Consider the following 23113-nt stretch of genomic DNA (forward strand, 5'->3'; position numbering starts at 1 on the left):
ATGATGTTATTTGACTGGTCAATTGACCAGCTTGCCAAGGCTACCACAAATTACCCTCCTTGAACAAATGCTGAGAAAAAACTTAATCATCCAAACAAACTCTTAAGTATTGTTGGTTCATTCCAATGGAACTTCAATGCTCTCCATAGTTGGAAGACTCAACAGTACTTTATCATCCTTGATCTCACTGTTATATTTAACAGTATAGTTTTGAAAGCTGTGCCATCAGTAGTCTTTTTGAACTCTGAGGAGAGGCCTACTTCAGAAACTAGACCGTATCTAGTGCACAAGGTTTCTCTTGCTGCTTTACTGTTCCATCTTTAAAAGGGTAGCTCAGAATGCATTTCTTCAGTGCTGCTTCCAACGATGAAGTCCTTAAAAGTTCATTTACTTTTATCAATACTTCAGTCTTTTTCTAGTATCCACAAACTGACAAAAATAAGTTGAGAACAGCTATCTTGAAACTTTTGCCATACACTACAAAAATTTTAAGCTCCTCTCTTTTAGATTTCCTTTCTCTCTTACCTCCTCTGGGCTTTGTCACAATCCCGACAACACACCTATGGTCAAGGGAATATTCCCATTTCAAATGAGCAGGTGACACTACTTCACAGTTCTGCACTGAATATGAATTTCTCTAGCCCAGGGCTGCCATGCTGAAGGACTATTCTGTAACAATTTAAATTATTAGGAAGATATATACTTCAACCTGTGAGCTGGGAGTTAGGGAAGTTACTCGCATTGTGCAGAAATGATGGTTTGAGAATTTTGTCCCCGTGGGTGCTCCACTGTTGGTGTTGGGCTGATCCTCTAGTGCAAGGATGAGCCAGACACCAACAGTGCAGCACCCACAGGGACATCACTCAAAGAACTACCATTCAGTTATAAACCCATGTCCCTAACAATCAGTTTTCTTTCCATTTGTAGACATGGTCTTAAAACAGTGTGTCTTTTACTGTATAACTTGTTTAGCTTTACATTTTTATTAATTGGTATTTTAAGCAGTTTAATCATAGCAATAATTACAGCAGTAGATGATAGAATTGGCCTGATAGGAGGGACTGGATAAGTGTGTTTGGCTTTAGGCAATGTGATTAATGAGATTACATATCGGTCTACAATGGCAATTTAAAGAGCTTGAAATGCCTGGGACGAAAGCATTTCCTTGTTCAGCTTTTACTCCCAGAGCGAGCAACACCTCAAGTGCATTCTTTTAGAGCAGTTGTTCTCAAAGGACAGTCTGCCTTCCAGGTGGTCCATGGCATGAGTCCCGCAATGAAGAGCCCACGCTGGCACTCTAGCCTCACACCCGCCACACCCCAACCCCACCAGACTGCTTCAAAAGAGAAAGAGATCAGAACAAGCAGCTCCATGCTGCATTTCTCCTCTCCCTCTCACCCATCTAGCTGAGGGAATGCCTGCTAACGATAGGCTCTATCTGCTGCTCTCATTGGCTGGAGTTGCAGCCAATGGGATCAGCAGGAGACCTTGCGTGGGACTCAAGGGTGAGGAGCCAGGTAAGCAGCTTCTCGCATACCCAGACCTTGCACCCCAAAACCCCTTACGCCCCCCACGCCAAGACCTCACATACCCAGCTTGCTCCTACCACAGGGCTAGGCAAAAGAGAAGCAAGCCAGATATGGCTCGCCAAGCTTCCAGGTCTGGCGAGAGCCTCAGCCTGGTCCCTGCCTTCTCTCACTCGGCACTCAGGAAAGCTGCTGCAATGATACATGTGTGATTTTGAACACAGTCTGGAGGGAGGAGAGACAGGCTTCTCCTGCTGCCACCACACCCAGTAGCTCCCATTGGCTGGTTTTGGCCAATAGCAGCTGCTTGTTTGCAGGACAGGCAGCACAGAAAGTGAACCTCCTTCCTCATCCCCCTGGGGCTTAGAGCATTTAGTTCCGAGCAGTATACATGGCTCCAGCAGCTCCCCTGAGCAGGTACAGGGGCTGGAAGACAGGGACCCTAGCGAAGGAACCTGCCACACTGCTGACTGGGAGCCATGTAAAGTCTCCCAGACCCTCCTTCCCTCAGCCCCTATACCCAATGTAATCCAAATGTTTTACATCCCTACTCCAGCCTCCATACAACTTCCCAGACACTACATCTCCTCCTATGCCCCACCTCAGGCCAGAGCCCCCTCCCAGACCTTGCACCCCAATCCACTATTCCTGGTCATAGCCCAAACCCTTACACTCCTACCCCAGGTAACACTCCCTTCCCCGACCTTGGACCCCCTCCTCACTCCACTCAATTGCCCCAGGGTACAATCCTCTCCTCCTGTCAAACTCCCTCCCAGGTGCCACACCCCAACTCCTTATCCCAAGCTCCCTTCTGCACCCAACCTCCATCCCAAACCCCCGCACCTCCTCCATTAATAATGGAACAATGTGGCCCTCGATCACTTACCAAATTCTTGGAGTGGCCTACCCACCAAAAATTATTGCCCTCCCCCGTTCTGCACTCTCCCTGCTGGTTAGACACCTTCTTCCCTCCTACCCGCACCCTACCTGCTGCCTGCTACAGCACCCACTCTTGCTCCTGTGCCTACCCCCATCCTGCTCCAACATCTACCATTGCTCTTGCACACTCCCTCCTGGCTGCACACTGCACCCTCCGTTGCTCTTGCTCCCTCCCACCTGGCCAGACATCCTATTCTCAGCCTTACCTCCCACCCAGCCCTTGCATCCTGCACCTCGTCCCTATACCACTCTCTGGCAGCCCTGTCCCACACACTGAACCCTTCATTTTTGTTCCCACCCCAGAGCCTAAGGGGGGTCTACAAAATCCTCTAACTCTGGAACCCCCAAAAAGTAAATCTGACCTATGGGAAACTCTGAACCTCAGTCATCCCTGTCCTTTCCCCTCATCCCATCAGGCTGGAGCACCAGAGGAGTGCGATCTCAGTTGGGTGCCACATCAGTAAGGTGGGAGTTGTTTTGCTTCTCATTTGTGTGGTACCCAACTGATTATTCTATGGATCAGTGACTCTGAACCCAAAAAAGGTTCTCCACTCTGCCATAAAGAAAGAAAACATTCAAACCTTTTGTGTTGGACATAAATTAATATTTTACTTTATTTAAAATGAAGTTTGATAAACGAACATGAGAAAGTTAAAACACTTAATCTGTTTAATAATTAAAATTAAACCATTCTTCCTAGCTGCAACACTAGCAAAATGGCTCAGGTGTAATTATAGAATTCACAGTGAGTTTCCATTAGCAACTTGTGGTCCACAGAAAGGTTTTTTTTTTTTAGCCAGGTGGTTCATAGGCCAAAAAGTTTGAAAGCCACGGTTTTAGAGATAGAAAGGAAAGCAAATAAGCCTATTTCTAAAGGCTCAGAGTTTTGTAGCTGAATGAATTGACATTTTCACCAAGAATATAGTGGAAAAAATAGTTCTAGAAGCTCATTCTAACCACAAAGTCCTTGGCATTACACTCTTCTCAAAAAACTGTATTTCAAAAGCGAGAAAGAGAAGGTCTATGAATTCTTTGGTGTCCTCTCCTGAAAAATTCATCTGGATAACCCCTCAGAACTAAATATTCTTAGAATAGAGTCCAATACAACTGGACTAGCATTCACCCCCTTTTAACACTTTTCACTCCCTAGCCCTGTATCAAAGAGATCACAGTTTTCAAGAAAAACTGAAAATTATCAGATCCACAACAAACTTTCATACCAGATTCTAATCAGGTTGCGTGCCCATCTAGACACCTCAGCTAGCCTAATACAAATATTCTCAAACCAGACAACTCATCTTTATTCTTGAGATGACAGCAGGAAAACATCACAAGAACTTCAAACTTTTCATTCTAGGGAATTAAAAACACAAAACAACAACAACAAAAAAACCCACACACCTCAGAGTCAGATAATGCTACAGTTTTAGATCGGCAGCAAACACAGTAGAACCAAGGGCTGGAACATTAGTAATAATCTAAGTACAGAAGTCCTTTGGAATTTGATTCCTCAATCAGGACAAATGCCTTAGCCAACAGTTTCTCTCACAAAAAATGATCCCTAGGTCTCTAAATCTTTCCAATTCTGGTGAAATGGAGAAAAGGACCACCACACAGGCTTCTATGTCAACCAAAACCTTCTCAAACCAAATAAACTGCAGCCATAAACTTGAAACTCCAGTCAGGCAAACTATTTTGGAATGCAGCAAGGAGTGGAGCACTTCTGTTGCTTGCCTCTTCTTCCAGCCTTTTTAAACAGGTCATCAACTGAAAATAGTGCATAATGCCACCAATATGAGTTAAACATAGGCACAATCTTTGTTGCAACACACAAGTCTCAGACATTTTTACATTACTCTGCATTTCACTTTAAGGCCAATCTTTATAGTATTTATGTATAATGCTAAATGTGTATACAACAGTAATAGCAGGTTTGAGACCAAAGGAAACAGAAGGAACAAAGGACCAAGTAAAACTGAGAAAAGAAGTAGGGGAAGTAACTGAAGCAGAGAAGATAACATACATATAGGAAGGAGAAGAGTGCCTGCTACATATGATTTACTAACAACAGATTTTAGCTGGCAATCAGATTTGATCCTCTCAACTGAGGAAAAGTGGTTAAGCCATAACTAACTGCCCAATTAATTGACAAAGAACAGCAATGACAGGATACAAATAAAGCTGTATTACATCCCATCCTAGGTTGAAGTTTGAAACTGTCCAAAGTGGACAACAGGTGCCAGGATGATTCTTTTAATCTATAACAGTGTTTCTCCAAGTGAGCTGTGGGCCCATTCTGGTAAAGCCACTAGCAGGCCCACGCTGCTTTGTTTATCTAAAGCAGGGGTTCCCAAACTTTTCCACATCATGCCCCCTTTCTGATTTTTGAGAAACCCTAACATACACACCCTCCCAAAAAAAAGCAGCAAAACTTGGGGTGGGATTGACGGGGGTGTGGGGCTGGGTCACCTCGCACCCCCCCCCCAGAATTTCTTCATGCCCCCCAATTTGGGAACCCATGATCTAAAGGATCTGTAGTCACAGAGCCTCACAGCTCCCATTGGCTCCAGTTCACCCTTTCTAGCCAAAGGGAGCTTTTAGGTAAAAAAAGTGGAGTGGGCCCTCTAGCGGCTTTTCCAAAGCAAGCCCACAGCTCACTTTGAGAAACACTGATCTACAGGGCTCAACAAATTAGGCAATCCATTCGCCCGTGGCAAGTAGATTTTAGCCCAGCGGGGCCATGCAGCAAACTCTGCTTGGTGAGCCCTGCTGATCTGTAACATGAAATATTTTAAATAAATCATAGAAAAGAACCAAATGAAGCTGTAAACTGAGTTTAAAAAAACTTGCTAATTAGGAGTTTTCAAGGCTTTGATTACATTTTCAAAATTGATTAACAGACCAAGTCTATGCACTATCAAGGAATTTATCCTCATCAGTTGAGTTAGAGAAGACCAAGCTGTCTCCTTTGGAGAGATTTTTTTCTGGGTATAATGGCAATTTACTCAATTTGTTTATACTTACTATAAAATAAATAAATCTCTCCATCTGTGTGGACATCTCAGGGTTTTCAAGAAAAGCTGAAAATTATCAAATCCAGAATAAATTTCCATATCAGATTCTAAATCAAGTTGTGTGACCATCTAAACATCTCTGCTAGCCTAATACAAATCGGTGATTAAAAAAAACACCAATTTTTATCACCAAAGTAAAAAGACAGATTTTTATTTAAATAGTTTATTTTTTAAAAGTTCCAATTATACTGCATCACAAGCATGCTAAACTTACAGTCTCATACAAATGAATTAATGGCTCTACTTCATCTAGCCTATTAGCTCTTGCTTCTTTAAAGTTTTTGTTTTTCTTTGCACACGTTACTTTTTAGTCTAATGAGAGACAGGCTTGTTAGGATTGTTTTGTTCTGTGCTTATATGGTAGTGGACCCTCTCCAAGCATGGCAGAAAATGTTAGTTAAGACACTGACTTAAGACAGATACAATACAGGCAGTCCCCGGGTTACGTACAAGATAGGGACTGTAGGTTTGTTCTTAAGTTGAATCTGTATGCAAGTCGGAACTGGCGTCCAGATTCAGCCGCTGCTGAAACTGATCAGTTTCAACAGCGGCTGAATCTGGACGCCAGTTCTGACTTACATACAGATTCAACTTAAGAACCCCAGGCATCCCCAAGTCAGCTGCTGCTGAAACTGATCAGCGTCTGATTCCAGGAAGCCCGGGGCAGGGGCTTCCTGTAGTCAGCCACTGGTCAGTTTCAGCAGCTGCTGACTTGGGGAGACCTGGGGCAGAGCAGCTGGGGTGCTGCTGAGTTGGTCCAGTGGCGCCCAGAGCGGCGCTACGGGACCAACCGGCAGCGCCCCAGCTGCTGTACCACAGGCGTCCGGAGCAAAGCCGCGGAGCACGGGGGCAGCGGGACAGCCCAGACGCGCCGTGGCTATCCTGCTGCCCTCGGGCTCCGTGGCTTTGCTCTGCTTTGCTCCCCGTCCCCCTGGTCTGCGGACCAGGGGGACGGGGAGCAAAGCGGCGGAACACGCGGGCAGCCCAGATGCGTCTGGGCTGTCAGCTGGCCGTGTGCTCCGCGGCTTTGCTCTGCTCTGCTCCCCGTCCCCCTGGTCTGCAGACCAGGGGGACGGGGAGCAAAGCAGAGCAGAGCAGAGCAAAGCGGCGGAACATGCGGGCAGCGGACAGCCCTGACGCGTCTGGGCTGTCCGCTGCCCGCGTGTTCCGCCGCTTTGCTTCCTCTCCCTGGTCTGCTGGAGACCAGGGAGAGGGAGGGCCCTGTTCGTAACTGCAGATCCGACATAAGTCAGATCCGCGTAACTCGGGGACTGCCTGTATTTAGGAATGGATGGATGCAGCACAGAAAGGAACACAAGAGTGGACTGGAAAGAAAAAGGGAAGACATTCAGCACACACGCAGCTTCCTATATTTCCCCATAGTTTTACATCCAGAAGCCATGACAGTTTTTCCTGTGGCAAGAGAGACCGTATCTGGGAATATTTTAAAGAAATGCATTCTCTGGGTAAAAAAAGGAACACAAAGTGTAAGCAATACAAGGTGATGCAGGGCCTACTTGCAAGAATGAAACATCATAACGAAAATTGCTTATTGGGAGAAAATTATGAAGATGAGGATATGGCTGAGTGGATCAACAGGTAAGTAACAAATGAAGAATGATGCATAAATTAAGACTTTATGCCTTTTAATGTAAGTGTGATTTGACAAGTAAATTCCCAAGCTGTTTGCTGTGGGTAGAAAAAAAAATAATGTAACTTAGCTATTCCTTATGGCTTTTTAAATTAGTCAACTAGGTTTAGAATCTATCACACAAGTATACAATACAGAAAGCTACAGTAAGAGAAACTAGAGTTACCAGTTGCCAACAAGTGACATTTTCTTATTTTATATTATATAATACATACCCCTTATTATGAATCATGGTCACATATCATAATGGTGATGCCATAAGTCTATCCTAGGGATGTGATAGTATGTTCATTTAAATGGTTAACTGCTGAGCCTGGGCTCATCAGGTAATCTTCACAGTAACATGTAAGCCCCTCATCCACTGCTGCCTCTCATACAGAGGTGAGGGGAGTAGATGGGAGTCAGTGCTCACAGAGAGCTGGCTTTTAAGAATGTACCATAGTGATAGAACTACATTTAGCCGTTTGGAATGGAAATCCATCAACCATATGAAGAAACTCGCACAGATACAGACAGACATCATCTTTCTATCCAAGTGCAAGAAAATGGACATCGTACCCAAAGGACTGAAAGTGAACAATCCACTAAGATCAACATACTTCACTGACTACAGTGAAAGACTCTGCCTCACACTATCCAAGAAATTAAGAAACCACCTGATAAGTATTTTATACAAGAAACAGAAAACCATCAAGAATGACATTTCTAACTTAGATCGTCTCATCTCAAGACAAACATCCACACCGACTGACACCTTGCAAGACTTTTGTTCCACCAGACAAGAAATCTACTATACACACTTCTATTCCCTACAACAAAGAAAAGACAATAAATTTTCTAACCTGCTCCATACCACTGGCTACAACAGCAACTGCCTCAACCCACCGGATAATATTGTTAACCTCTCCAGCTACAAACTCAATCCAGCAGAAGAGTCTGTCTTGTCCCGGGGTCTCTCTTTCTGCCCCACGTCCCCCACAAACTGGATACAATTTTGTGGTGACCTTGAGGCTTTTTTTCGCCGCCTCCGTCTCTGAGAATATTTCCAAACCACCACTGAACATCAATCTGACCTACCAGATCCCCCCTACCAACACCAAAGGAAAAATAATTCTATATGGACTCCCCCTGACGGTCAGAATTACAATCTGGATTTCTATATACACAGCTTCCGCAACAACGCACAGACTGACATTATTCGCAAACGACAACAAGCGACACACAATCTTAGCCGCGCTGAACACCATGCCATCCAGAGTCTCAAAAACAACCTGGACATTGTAATCAAACCAGCTGACAAAGGGGGTGCTGTGGTCATTATGAATAAGGCCGACTATAACCAGGAGGCAACCAGACAACTCTCCAACACCACATTTTACAAACCTCTCCCCTCTGATCCCACCTTGGACTACCAAAAGAAACTACACTGTCTCCTTAAAAGCCTCCCCACAGCTACTCGGGAACAAATCCTCACAGAATCACCTTCTGACCCCCGACCAGGATTGTTCTATCTACTTCCCAAGATCCATAAACCTGGGCACCCCGGACGTCCCATCATCTCTGGTATTGGCACGCTCACTACTGGTCTATCCAGCTATGTAGACACTCTTCTCAAACCCTTCGTAACCAATACCCCCAGCTATCTCCGAGACACTACTGACTTCCTAAGGAAACTACAAAACATCGATAACCTCCCCAATAATACCATCCTTGCCACCATGGATGTAGAAGCTCTATATACCAACATCCCACATGAAGACGGATTACAAGCAATTAGAAACACTATCCCAGAGGACACTACTGCCAACCTGATAGCAGACCTATGTAACTTTGTTCTCACCCACAATTATTTCCGGTTTGAGAACAACTTATACCTCCAGATCAGCGGCACAGCCATGGGTACACGCATGGCCCCACAGTATGCTAACATCTTTATGGCTGACCTAGAACAACGTTTCCTCAACTCCCGTCCCCTTTCACCCCTCCTCTACCTACGGTACATCGATGACATCTTTATGATCTGGACGCATGGCCAAGAAACACTGGAGATATTCCACAGAGATTTCAACAACCTACACCCCACCATCAACCTCAGCCTGGACCATTCTACACGAGAGATCCACTTCCTGGACACCACCGTACAAATCAACAATGGAAAATTAGACACCACTCTACAGAAAACCCACCGACTCATACAGTTACCTACATGCATCCAGCTCCCATCCAGAACACACCACACGATCCATCGTCTATAGCCAAGCCCTTCGATACAACCGCATCTGCTCTAACCCCACTGACAGAGACCAGAAGCTTCAGGATCTCTACCAAGCATTTATAAATCTCAACTACCCACCCAGAGAAACAAAAAAGCAAATTGAAAGAGCCAGACGAATACCTAGAAACCATCTACTTCAAGACAGACCCAAGAAAACCAACAATAGAACACCACTTGTCATCACCTACAACCCCCAACTTAAACCTGTCCAACACATCATCAATAAACTACAGCCTATATTGGAACAGGATACCATACTCAAAGAGGCTCTGGGAGACAGACCCATAGTCTCCTATAGACAACCACCTAACCTCAAGATGATTCTTACCAACCACCACAGGACATACCACACTAATACCAACCCTGGTACCTTCCCTTGCAACAAACCCCGTTGCCAGCTTTGTCCACATATTCATTCTGCTGATACCATTATTGGACCTAACCAAGTGAGTTATAAGATCAAGAACACATATTCCTGCGCATCCAGAAATATAATCTACGCTATCATGTGCCGAAAGTGTCCGTCTGCTATGTACATTGGACAAACATCTCAGACACTTCGCCAAAGGATTAATGCCCACAAAACAGATATCAGACAAGATCACAAAGAGAAAACTGTTTCTTGCCACTTTAACCAGAAAGGACACTCTCTAAATGACTTAGCCACCTGCATTCTGCTACAAAGACCTTTTACATCTGCACTTGAAAGGGAATCCTCTGAACTGTCATTCATGTTAAAATTCGACACTTACCAACAAGGACTTAACAAGTCTTTGAACTTTCTCACCCATTACCAAGACAGTTTCCCCAATTATCACCTGTAATACCATTAACTCACAAACATCCCACTCTCCCTACCTTTACTATCAGCAATTCACAGACACTTACCTTCCTTCCTCCCCCTTCCCACCCCCCTGCATCCCCCTTCTGTTCTGCAATGTGATTTGTCCTTTTCATATTTGTTCATTTTTTTTAATTGTATCCTTTGGTATATATGGTTGTGACTACTTTCTTCCACTATTTGATCTGAGGAAGTGGGTCTGGCCCACGAAAGCTCATCATCTAATAAACCATCTTGTTAGTCTTTAAAGTGCTACATTGTCCTGCATTTTGCTTCAAGAATGTACCAGTTCCTGCAGTTAAGTTTTTATTTTTTGGTAAATGTCTATGTCCCTATGTCCCTATTCTATTTCAACTTAACTCAGCTTTTCCAACTGAACCCTATTCTATATTTGTGCTCTCAAAAAAAAAAAAACCCACACACGTGCCAACAAAGTTCAGTGGGGCTTACTCTAAAATTAAGTGCACTCTCTAAGCAGAATCAGTCTTAGCTTTTTTTTAAAAAAATCACCAAAAAAAATCAAATCAAATCCACCCTGCCATATCTTAACTAGTCTCTTAGGAAACAGAAGCGACCTTTAATAACAGACGATAAGAACTGCATGTTACCACCTAAACCTCTTCAACAAAGACATTTAATACTATTTGAGAAACTCAGAAAAAGATTTTACCCTTTGGAAATTCCTACACAAATGAGAGAGAATAAAGGGGACAAGGTGGTTGAGTTAATAGCTTCCACTGGATCAGCACCTGTCTATTTTTCTAACAAGATTTCAGGCTTACACAGAACTCTTCTTCAGGTCTAAGTAGTGAGAGACATTAAGTAAAAATCCATTTTAACAGCAAAACCAAACCCTAACACTAGGTTATTAGTATGAATTGTGTCTTGGTTAACGAAGCAGGACAAAAAGAAAAAAAAAAGAAAAAATAGAAAACCTTAAAACCACTATCCTAACACCAGAGACATGCACTGTCAAAGGGTAGAAAGAAAGGGGAAATTCTTCATTTAAACATTTTTAGATGTTTCTAAAAATCTTCATCCATCTCTTCTTCCTGGATATGTGGTCTATAGTCAAATTCTAGCATGACATCACCCTTAGGGTACATCTACACACCACTTCAAAATAACTGGCATTACTCTGAAACAACATAGTGTGCATCTACACAAGCCTTTATTTCAAAAATATGTCAAGCTGAAGGACTTCTTACTCCAACTTCTGGTAACCTCATTTCACAAGGAGTAAGGGAAGTTGAAGGAAAAGTGTTCTTCCTTTGACTTCCTACTGTGTAGACAGTGTCAAAACCCAAGTTAAGCTATTTTGACTTAAGTTATGTAACTGATATAGCTAAAGTCACATAGCTTAATTCGATTTTGGCCCTGCTGTGTAGACGAGTGTTTCCCAAATAGTGCTCCGCAGAACCCCGGGGTTCCACAAAGTGAAAGTAAGGGTTCTGCAAAAACCTGTTCTCTTCCCCCCTCTACTCCAGAGCTGGTGTTAGGGGTGGGCGAGCCAGGCGGTCATTTTCAAGGAGCTGACAGCTGCTGGAGTCTTAGAGGTGGGCTGGCATTGCTTTTTTGTTGTTGGTGTCGACCAGTTTCCCCCGGCAGTTTTTTTAAAGGGTTCCGTGGCCAAATACAATTGGGAAACACTGCTGTAGACATACCCTTAATTTTACCCCTTTTTTCCTTACCCAGCAACTTTCAACAAGTCTATTTCCATCTCAAACTCAGCCCAAATGTACTCATTTTTAATACATAAGAACATCTCCTCCCTGCCTGTCCTTCCTGAGCAAGCAGTGTTCAATACCAATATTCCAGCAATGTGTATTATAGTTTATGCCTGAACTTGTATTTAATTGTGCAATGCCTAAAATACTTGCACTTCTATGCTTAGATTTTAATAAATTGTTACAAATAGAAAACACACATACCATATATTTTCTAACTTTATTTGAAGAAAAATAAGGCACTTCATAATTTTTATTACTGATGATTTATATTTATTATGACTACCTAAAGACCCTAGTTAGTATAGTCATTATACTGGGTACTGTACAAACAGAACTGACAAACTGGGCAATGGAAATTTTGCTTAATTTGCTAAATAAAATTTTAAAAACAATTTTAATTAAACCATTACAAGTTTTATGCATAGACAGAGGAGAGCACAAACCTTGCTCTGAAGACACAAAAGGCTGGCAAATGAGATCTAACCAAAATCAATAAGGTGAAGAGATAATGAAATAGGAAGGAAGAGAACTAGAGAACATAGAGAAGTTCACGTATTTGGGGAGCAACATGACACAGCTGTGCCCCAGGAGTCTTCTGCTTGCCATGAAGGATGGGAGAAGAAGAGGAGGTGGGTAATGATGTCAGGGTGTCCCCCTCCTACACTCCATACCCTGTCTCCATGGAAAGGGGAGACCCAACAGGGCTCAGAATGGAGGGAGCTTACTGGAACAGCTGCTCCTATATCCGAATAGGAGTAATGTGAATCTCTCACTCACATAAACTTACTGTCTTTCACACTCCTCTGCCAACCCAGCTAGGGATGTAAAGGACTGAGAAGTTACCCAGTAAGCATCGCCTTACCTGCATGCTTACGGGGGTAACAAGCTAAGCGACGCCTAGCTGGACAGAACAGCCCCCACCTGCAGGCTGGAGCAGCCTAGCAGGCCCAGATAAACGTTATTTTTAATCAGTTAACTTATTAACTGAAATTTTGCATCCCTACACATACTTGTACTATTATTCTAAAATAACGCACTTTGAAAAAACTAAAAGTATTGTGACTTCTCTCTCGTGCTTAAATTCAGTTCTTTGAGTAGCCAGTTTTAAAATGCCTAGCCTGTTGTGACTACAGTAATTATATTATCCCTATGGTAAATTTTTTTTACGCACAGGCAGTCCCGGGTTACATCAATCCGACTTCCGTCCGATCCCTAGTTACAAATGGGGGGGCAGGGAGGAGGGGGCGCAGCTAGTGCGGGGTGCCTCCCCCACTGTCGCCACCTCCGGCGGCACGGGGGGGCGCTTCCCCCCAGCAGACCAGGGAGACGCAGCGCTAGTGCCCCTCCCCCCCCCCAGCAGACCAGGGAGACACAGAGCGGCTTCTCTCGCCGCAGAGGACGCAGGTCTGCTGGGGGGAACAAGACACCAGCCAAAAGGGGGCACCCCAGAGCGGAAAAATTAATTTCCTAGGGAACAGCAGGAGCAGCAGGCAGTGAGACCCATTGTGTTACAGTCCCCACTTTGGGAGCAACAGCTCTTTCCCTCTTCAGTACTACAGCTGCAAGTATCTTGTTAGCATCACGTGAAATTATCAAGTCCCTTCCAGCCTGGCAGAGGTGAAGCTGAAAAATTACCCAGTGGTGTGGGTGGGCAAGAATGGAGAGGAGCAGGACAGAAGGGAAGAGGGGATAAGCCCCAACCCCACACTCTGGCTGGAGCGGAGCAGGGTAAGCCCCAAGGGGATGGGTCTGGTTTCAAAGTGGGTGAGTGGACAATGAAGACCCACCTGTGGCTAAACTCCTGTTCCCAACACAGAATTTTTCTTTAAAATTAATCCTGTGGATAAATTCACACACACACTTCACAGGAAGGGATTTCCATTTTCTGCTCAGCAGAATACTACAACAACAGCTTTGATTGCAACAATATTTCACTGTGCTCTCCAATGACTATTGACTACACTTAATACCGATTTCACTGAACCATCTGTAGAAAATTCTATTTGGAACAGTAATATGCATTGAATAAACTTTTTTTAGTTATAAAAAACAAAGATTCTGACTATTAAATGAATAACTGGGATCTTTCAGGAACCCCAAAAGGAAGATTTGGATATAGCATGTAACACTGAAACTTATGATCAATTTTTAATTAAAATATCAACCAAAAAAACCTTCATATCAAAACAGTATGTGTTTTTCTTAGAATAAGAAAGTTGTATGAGAATCGGGGTCTTTTCCACCTAACTCCAGCTCCCCCCCCCCCCCCGCCAAAATATGTACCAGTTCCGACTTACATACAAATTCAACTTAAGAACAAACCTACAGTCCCTATCTTGTACGTAACCCGGGGACTGCCTGTATATATTTTATATCTAGGTGTTTGGTTTCTACTGGTTGTGTTCATCTGCACATTACCTCAATACTGGAGCACATAAAATTCATTCAAAATGTTTCCATCCACATGTGGAACACTGGCCAGGAGTCTCCTGCAGCCAAATCAGAAGATCGGCTGCTAAGAGTCAGGCAGAACAGCAAGGCCAAAAACACACTCTTTCCTGCCCTGACCCTGCATCGCTCCTTGAAGTGACTGGCACATCCCTACAGCCCCTGGGGAAAGCCAGGGAGAAGGACTCAACACACTGTACTTGCGTGCAGGCACTGGCCCACGCTCCCACCAGCCCGGAATGGAGAACCAAAGCCAATGGGAGCTGCAGGGAAGGTGCCTATAAATGGGGGAGTAGCATCTGACATCTCCAATCCCCCAGGAGTCACTGCTGGACATCCTGGCCACTTTCAGGAATGGAGCTCGGCCAGGATGGGGGTAAGCCTGGGAACCATCTGAGGTAAATGATACTCAGCCAGAGCCTGCATCCTGGACTCTTGCCCTAGCCTTGAACCCTCTCCTGCATGCAAACTCTCTTCCAGAGCATTTATCCTAACACTTTGCCCCAGCCTGGTGAAAATAAGTTAGGATGGTGGAGGGAGAAGAGGTGGGACAGAGGCAGAGCCTCAAAGAAGAGGTGCAAAGAAGGTGGGATAAGGGTATTTGGGTTTGAGGGGGCTCCTGGACTGCACTTACTGAAAGGTTGGAGACCACTGTTGTAGAAGCTGCCCAAAGGGGGCGGGGGGGGGGGGGGGAGTGAAGAACCAACAGGGGGGGGAAAAAAAAAAGGTACAATTATCAGTAGAATGGAAAAAGGCAAACCAGCCAAATGACCTTTGCTTCTTCAAATTAAGCAGTAGGAGAAGCATACAAAAAACTGAAGAAATTCCATAAACTGATGTTGGCAAAATGTATTCTCATCCCTACATTTTTAGGCAGAAAGCTTCACACTCAGCTCAACCAGTACAATAATTACTAATATTCTGAAGGGAAATAATAGCAAAATTTGATTGTGTATCAGTATATAAAAGATCAAACTTGATTTAAGTCAGAAAAGGGATGTTATTTAAAATAAGATATTTTATTTAAATCATAATAGTTAAAAATAAACCTGTTTAAAATTACATCAGAATTTAATACAAAATAAGTTAAAACCTAAATTTATTATAATCTGTCAAATCATTTAAATTGGAAACAATTATGCTTAATCCATGTGCCTCTATCACTTCTCTAAAGAAAGAATGAATAAGGAGGAAAACATCTAATTTGTAAGGTCAGGATTCATCAATATGGAACAGTACTTGATGGAGAACAATTTGGAGTTGTATTTTACTGTGGGCTTCTGATTTAATAAAAATAAATTGTATATGCTTGTGTGTTTAGTTAAATTCTAGTTACCAGCCTAATGCAGTTTGATGCAAATCATGAGTAAAATGTCAATTATCTAGTAAATAAGCAATACATCATTCATCATTTGCTGACATACTACAAATGTACAGTTAAGATATTAAGCTATATAAATTGTTTACATAGTAATAGTGTACCCTCAGACAACAAAAAGATGTACCAATCTAATATTACAGCTGTACTTCAATTTTTTCCAAAGAAAAGTGCATTCACATTGGTTGACAACCATTAAAACATGCTGACTGAAGTACCAATTTAAAAGTTTATTAAAATTACTTAAATTAGCACTTTCCACTTGGTAACTTAATTCATCATTTAAATTGCCTTGATTTCAATCACTCCACCTTACACCATCAAAAATCTTCACGTAACACACATTCAACATAAAAAAAGCAGAAAAACTTCAGCATATTTGTTCACAGCCACAAAGTCACTTAAAATAAAGTGTCTTCCCACAAGGTGCATTTTCTCAATTTAAAACTTCGGCCCATTTTGTTTTTATCAAAAGGGAATTATAAAGAACGCACTTCGCCAAATCTGTGGAAAATAAAGTTATTCATCTGCATTATTCATGAAAATATAGAGAGAAAGTCTAGAGATACTAAAAGAATGTCTATACTTCAGTTAGTGAAGAACTACCTACACTGACAGTGAAGTGTAAGTCGCCAGTTACACTGAGCTACCTTCTGTATCACTGAGTTGTTTTCTCCAAAAGCCTAAGCAATGCATTTATATTTGACATAAGTTTGAAGTCTAGACCAGGGCTAAGAAAAGTGAAGCAGATAAACTCAAAGAGATATTATAACTAGATAGGGAAAGTTTGTATATTTAAAGAGATGTTTGGACATGTCCTATAAACTACACTACTTGCATCCACTTAGCACCATAAAAGTTGAAATCTCTCAATTTTTGAATTTTTCTCTTTTCTAGTTTAGCTTTTCTCAAAAACATATTAGGCATAGCTGTATTATACTCAACTCCCATGTGAATGAACTGGGTTTGATTCATACAGAAGCAGAGGCTAGCACTGCTCACAGACTACTTGTAGTATAATGGGAGGGGAGCCCCATTCAGTAGTTGCCCTTCCAAAGCCAGTGATAATTAGACTTCTAGTTCATAAGTGAAGGTCTAGTCCTCTTTATGAAGAAAGGTATTAATGATAACATAAGCAGCAATAATGTAGGGGGATTATGAAAAGGATTATCTGGGTTCTGGAATTTAAAGGACACATTTTTTACTGAAATATGCATTAGCAGATGTGGCACAAGTGTGAAAAATAGCACAGTTGAGAAAAATCTGCAGTAGGACTCCAGAGTTTCTCAAAGCAGTTGACCACTTATTTCTACATTCTAAAGATGGATTACTAGCTTCTTAGATATGCACATTAAAAGGTAAGAGTGTAAATTAAAACAAAGTTGAGAGCAAACATGCACATTTATATTTTCCTAAAGGACTAAATTTCATTTAAAAAATTCTGATAGAAGTTGCTTTTACTTCTAAGGTTTTATTCTTCACTTCCATCACTTACATTTCGCAATTTCTATGAAAGTTAGCTAGAACACCACACTTTATTTGTAAGTGCTGACATTAGAAAAAAAAGTATTTGTGAGGACAGAACATGTATCATTTGTGACAAAATGCAATTTATGTAAAAAAAGAAGTCTACTTTATGCCTTGATCTCTATCACACACACTATTTACAATGTTACAACCCATTAAGCAACTCTTCAAATCCATGTGATCTCTCAGAACTGACTATTTTTTTCTATGTTGATTTAATCCAAACAGCAAAAGACTGTATTCTCATGTACTATTTAGGGCCCCAGCTCTATACTAATTATGTCAACACTGATCAGCATCTCTCAAGTCCTAGTGATACCAAAGGAAGATAACTGATTCGGAAGTCTTCACCTGAGGATAGAATCATGGCCAAATCTAGAAAATCTCAGATTAAAAAAAAAATCAACATATACCATCTAAATTAGATGGTGAGTTGCTGTTTTATCATCTCTCACCACAAACACTACCCCCAAATTACAGTAAGCTGAGGCACAATAGCCAGAAAACACACAATTTAAAGGAAAAGGGACTGCTGGCAGGGGATTGTCCAGGAAAAGCCCTCAGCACTAGAATTCACTACTTCACTCCCCCATTCCAAAACACCACAAGTCTTGACTTTCAGGATATGCTTCAAGGCCTATCTATTTTCTCAAACTTTGGAGTGTGATCTGTATTAGGTGTGAAGGAGTGAGGGAAGAGGTTTGTGGTATTTAAGGAGGTTTTATCTTTTACTCTTTTGCATTTGATTCTCCATTCATTATATTACAGGAATTACTTTTGATTAGGTTTGCTGTATTTTAAGTTTCTGTATGATTTGTTAATTTTATTTTTGTGAAATCTTTTAGAGCTCTAGTGTAGCCACTTGCCTGAACCACAACAAATATACACATTTGTTAGTGCAATCCCTAACTAGCCATGTTCATCTCAGTCAAAATTATTTACCGTTTATATCAATACTTTGTTTAAAATTAAGTATACACTACTATCCTTAAAAACTGAACAAAATCAAATTTCCTGAAAGACCAACACACACACACACACAGAGAACTTTTACGTGTTTGGTGGCAGGGAAGAGACTGTATCCATTCTTAAAGGCCCTGTGTTCTGGCAATTCTTCTTCAGCAGAAGTCTGCACAATTACCTCCAGAATGTCTGTGCAACCTAAGCATTGTCCATCAAGACAGACAATTTACCCACAGCCTAACACTCTCAGAGCAGGACCAGTCCATTTAACCTTTTTAATACACTAGGGGGCTGCACCCACTGCTTGCTATGCTCACTAACCCCCCTCTCGCGGCCACTCCAGCCCTAGTCCCTTCCCCTCCACCTCTCCCGGCCCTGGCTGCACCAGCCAAGGATGTTAAATTTCAAATGACTAATCAAATAATTGATGCAATTTGCTCTGACTCTTTGATTAGTCGATAAGGGCACCTCCACTTTTAAAATGTAGGAACTGCCCCAGGACTGTTGCTACACTTCAAAGGAAAAAGCGCTGCGGGGAGCGCAAGGCTAAAGGGGCAGTCCCCCACTGGCCCCATGCTTCCCGCAGAGTTTCAAAGCAACAGCACCGCAGGGAGCCCAGGGGCTCCACACGGCACTGCCACTTTGAAGCACCCCCATTTCTTCCCCCACTTGCTTCCTCTTTCTAATAGACAGTGTGGGGGCAAGAGGGGGGACGACTAAATCAACACAGTTGTTGACTATCTGATAAGCATTTGCTTACCACATATGTGAATGAGCAGTTGACTGTCTAGCACCAGCCAGGGTCCATTCTCCCCCGCTCCCTTGCCATGCCAGCCTGAGGCCCTTCTGCCATCTCATTACCCCCTCTGCCAGGCCCTGCCCCCGGCATCTGGGGAATGCCGGTCCGCAACACACCTGCCTGGTTCTCCAGGTGGCTGACCGAGAAGGCCAGGCTGGCAGTGGGTGGGGCCAGGAGTAGAAGGGAAAGGTAGGGATTTACCCACCCATGCCTACCCCCCAGCCTGTGGATACTGTGACATGATGTCGCTTTTTTGTCCCACAGGTTAGTTTGTTTAAGAGAGAGAGAGAGGGAGAGAGAGAATGAATTTTCACATACTAGCCCCAGCTCAGGATTAATTCTAAAACCATTCCCTCAAGATTCTCACTCTATTTTCAGAGTTTATAATGGGATATAACTGTACGTTGGGTGCATAGTTCCAATCAGACACTAGATTATTTTTATAACCTTAAGCATGAACTGTCATATCAGCACAGAGTGCTAGACACTAAAACTACCACTAGACAGTAATGACAGAACTGCTCTGGAAAAGGCAAAGAACATGTAAGGAAAAGAGACAGTAAAGGAAGGAAAGCCTCTTACCAATGAATTGGGGCTGAAGAGTGTCAACAAGGGTGAATAGAGAAGAGATTATAAATTTGCTTTCATTTTTCCAACCCTGCTTTTCCTATGCCTAAAAATCACTCTCCATCGCATACTATGGATCCTCCTTTCACTCATCTGCATCCCTTCTTCTGAGTTGTCCAGTGGAAAATACTCTGTTTGTGCAACAAGTGGAGTATGTGGTCTTTTCCAAATCCAACCTTAAAAAACCACTTCCTCCAAGAAGTCTATGATCATCACTAGACTTCAACAATTGTACAATATAATTAATATTCTGTCTTATGTGAATAAATTGTGCTGTCTGTCTGAACTAGGCTATACATTTGTTTCATATACTATACCACATGAAGCACAAGATCAGTGCTCGACCAATAACAATAGTTCAGAGAAGGGGATACCAGAGGAAGAGGAAAAAAAAAGATAAAAATATATCCCACCAGAAAAACTCCTGTTATCAGTCAGACATATAGCACTGCCTCAAGAAAAGGCTTTGTACACATCCGAAAGAGAAAACGTAACAAAGGATTACGCTTTTCCTTTTCAAATGATTGCTAATTGTTGAAATTTACTTAAACTTTAAGCTTTAATTTCACTGAACTATCCAACTTAAACCTATATTTTGAACAACAGTACATGACTTCTCCAAAATGTGTTTTAGCAGGTGATGTTGCTGCATAGGTCTAACATTCACATTTCCACAACTTCAGTTTATTCAACTTCTCAGACAAAACACCCAGGACTACAGTTTGTTATACCAATCAATTGGAACAACAACTAGTAAAAAGTGTGAACAAAGTATTAGGTACTACCACTAACCCATAAGAGTAAGAAACATGGGCACAAGAGAAAACAGATTGAATACCTAGGCACAAGGTGTCAGACTATTATTGTTTTTCTCTTGTACATACTTTTCAGACCTAAATGGTAGGCACGTGGCATATTGCAGTCAAGATAGAGAATCAAGAAAGGATGCTAACAGTAACATAACATTTTAATTTAGGATGTCTGTGCATAATACACACTCAAATGTTTCAATTCCACATTGCTTAAATAATCAGTTAGCCTGGTTCAAATAAAAATGAAATAGAATATATAGAAGTTGCATAACATTTTACACACAAAACGTACTATATCAACTTTGATCTAATAAATTAGAACCCATTGTTGTTTTCAGGAGGAAGACAACAGCTTTGTTTGGAAGGGAGGAATATGAAAGAATTCATCTTATTGCATACCCCTCCTGAAGTCAAAGATTTTAGATATATTTTCCATTATACACCTTCAACGTTTTATATTTTCTACAATGTTTATCTATTATACAACTAATGACTAGATAATACTGAACATGACTAAAGTGCTTCTCCCATCATTTCATAAAGTGTTGAAATCAAAAGACAGAATAGCATGCAATAAATATTAAACCGGAGTTAATATAGCACACCTGAAAAGACAGTAATAGTTATCAATAGATAACCATTTAAAAGTCAAAACTCATGCAACTTGGAATCACAATAGAGCTTTTATAGTAAAATTCAGTCCTTTAAAAGCTCAGCTATTGCAAATGAATTTTCAGATTTGTACACCATCATGTACTGTTGATTTGTTTTGAAGAACAGATAGTGAGTTATTTGCTGCAGTATGAAGTTACAGATAGATTCCTTGACCAGAGACTCAAATAATATATATTTTCTACACACAGTGTCCTTTACTTGTCAATGCATGTATAAAATGTCATATTTATTAACTAAATCCATATCCCCCCCCTCCCCCAGAACGGGGTAAAAGAGAAACATGGGTGAACGAGCTTTGCTGAAAATAGTGACCCACCAAATCCAGGTCTCAGTAACCACCTCCCCCTAGCTAAGTAGCCTGCGATCGCTGGGAAGTGGAGACTATCGACGGCAGCTACTCGGGGTCGTGGAGGGCGAAAGGGCTGCGGGAGCCCTGGGTGCTGCTAGGCGGGGGGCGAGGCCAGCTGCCCGGGGCAGGAAGGGAACGGCCAGCGCCTAGGGACTCACAATCGTTAACCCTCTCGTCACGGCTCCGCCACAAGGAACCACCAGCAAGCAGCACATTGAGAGCGCGACGCCGTCCGCCAGGGAAACTGCACGAGCCCAAGTCACCCGGGGAAAGGGGAGCAACCCACAGCACCACCCGCCAACTCTGGGCGAAGGAGCAAAGCCCCGCCAAGGTCACCCCCCGCCAGGATTCTCCCCCCTCCCCCCAGTGACTTAGGAAGAGGAGGGGGCGCCAAGTTTGGCGTGTGGAGGCAGAAGAGAGCACAGGGGTGGCGAGGGAAAGGTTGCAGCTGGGGGGAGGGGGCTCGTCGCCGGGCCGGGCTCCCCCACACACTGGCCGTGCAGCATGGCCCGGGCTGGCGCCGCTCCGGCCCGGCTACAGCGGGGGAGAAAGGAAAATGGAGCAAGGCGCGGGGCGGCTAAGGGCGCACGGCCGCGCCACCGGGCTTCTTACCTCCCCTGCAGCAGGCGCCACCGGGCTCCTTACCTCCCCTGCAGCAGCCGCTGCCTTCCCTCGCCGCTGCCAGGCGGGTCCGCTCCGCGCTGCCGCTGCTCTAGGCTCGGAGAGGAGCCGCCGCCGTTGCTGCAGCCAATCGCCTCTAGCCCCCTCCCCTTCCGCAGCTCGCCCCGGTCTCCCTATCGGCTTCAAAATGGCGCCAAGTTGTCTCCGGCTGTTCCAATGGAACCGCCGAGAGAGGCTGCAAGGCGGAGCAGCAGCGCCCCCTGCCGGCTGACGCAGGCAGCGCCCTGCCCAGGCGCGGGCAGGCGGAAAGAGCGCGCCAGACTCGCGCAGGAACAGCTTTCACAGCCAGTTACCCGGTCGTGGGGCGAGACCCCGCGCATCGCTCTATAAACCCGCGCAACTCGGCCGTAATGGCTGCGGAACAGACCCGGCTCCGATTCCCCCACGTAAGCAACGTACAGAAAACTAAACTGCTGCTGCCATGACAGCAAAGTCTGCTCAGTGCTTCCTCTGCCAAGCAGGAGAGGGCCAGAAATTACACTCAAACGAAAGCGTGATCCGTCCCTCTGCCTATATAATAATATTCACTGCCTGGGCGCTAACGCTTACTTCCCGCAAGGGAAGCGAAACTTCCACCCCTACAGAAAAACCAGCCAAGATGGTATCTCAGCAGCTAGGCACCAACCGACAGATCACAAGGAAAAGCAACAAGCTAAACTGTTATACTATAGATCCCCGAACACGAAGTTGTCTTACTAGCAGAATACCTACCTATAGTAACTTGGACCTACCAAATACCGAAAGCAAGGACCACAGAGGTGGAAATAGAGGGACAGTGCACTGTCCAAATCCAGACTGGACTTTGCAATGAATATCAC

General features: G+C 43.4%; 1 protein-coding gene across 4 annotated transcripts in view; it reads right to left on the bottom strand.

Moving 5' to 3' along the window:
• The window catches only part of PDS5B (PDS5 cohesin associated factor B), a 259503-nt gene extending 237087 nt beyond the window's left edge, over window positions 1-22416 (bottom strand). For 2 of the 4 annotated variants that reach the window (XM_006134210.5, XM_006134209.5), the window contains exon 1: window positions 22260-22413. The gene's annotated coding sequence lies outside the window, so the exon portion shown is untranslated. Of the gene's footprint in view, window positions 1-21581; window positions 21605-22226 lie in introns of those variants that run through there. The other 2 variants (XM_075919194.2, XM_075919195.2) reach the window with 2 other exon arrangements.
• Between the last annotated feature and the right edge of the window lie 697 nt (window positions 22417-23113).

The sequence above is a fragment of the Pelodiscus sinensis genome, chromosome 1 (assembly GCF_052426305.1).
Source record: "Pelodiscus sinensis isolate ZL-2025 chromosome 1, ASM5242630v1, whole genome shotgun sequence".
Classification (NCBI taxonomy): domain Eukaryota; kingdom Metazoa; phylum Chordata; order Testudines; family Trionychidae; genus Pelodiscus; species Pelodiscus sinensis.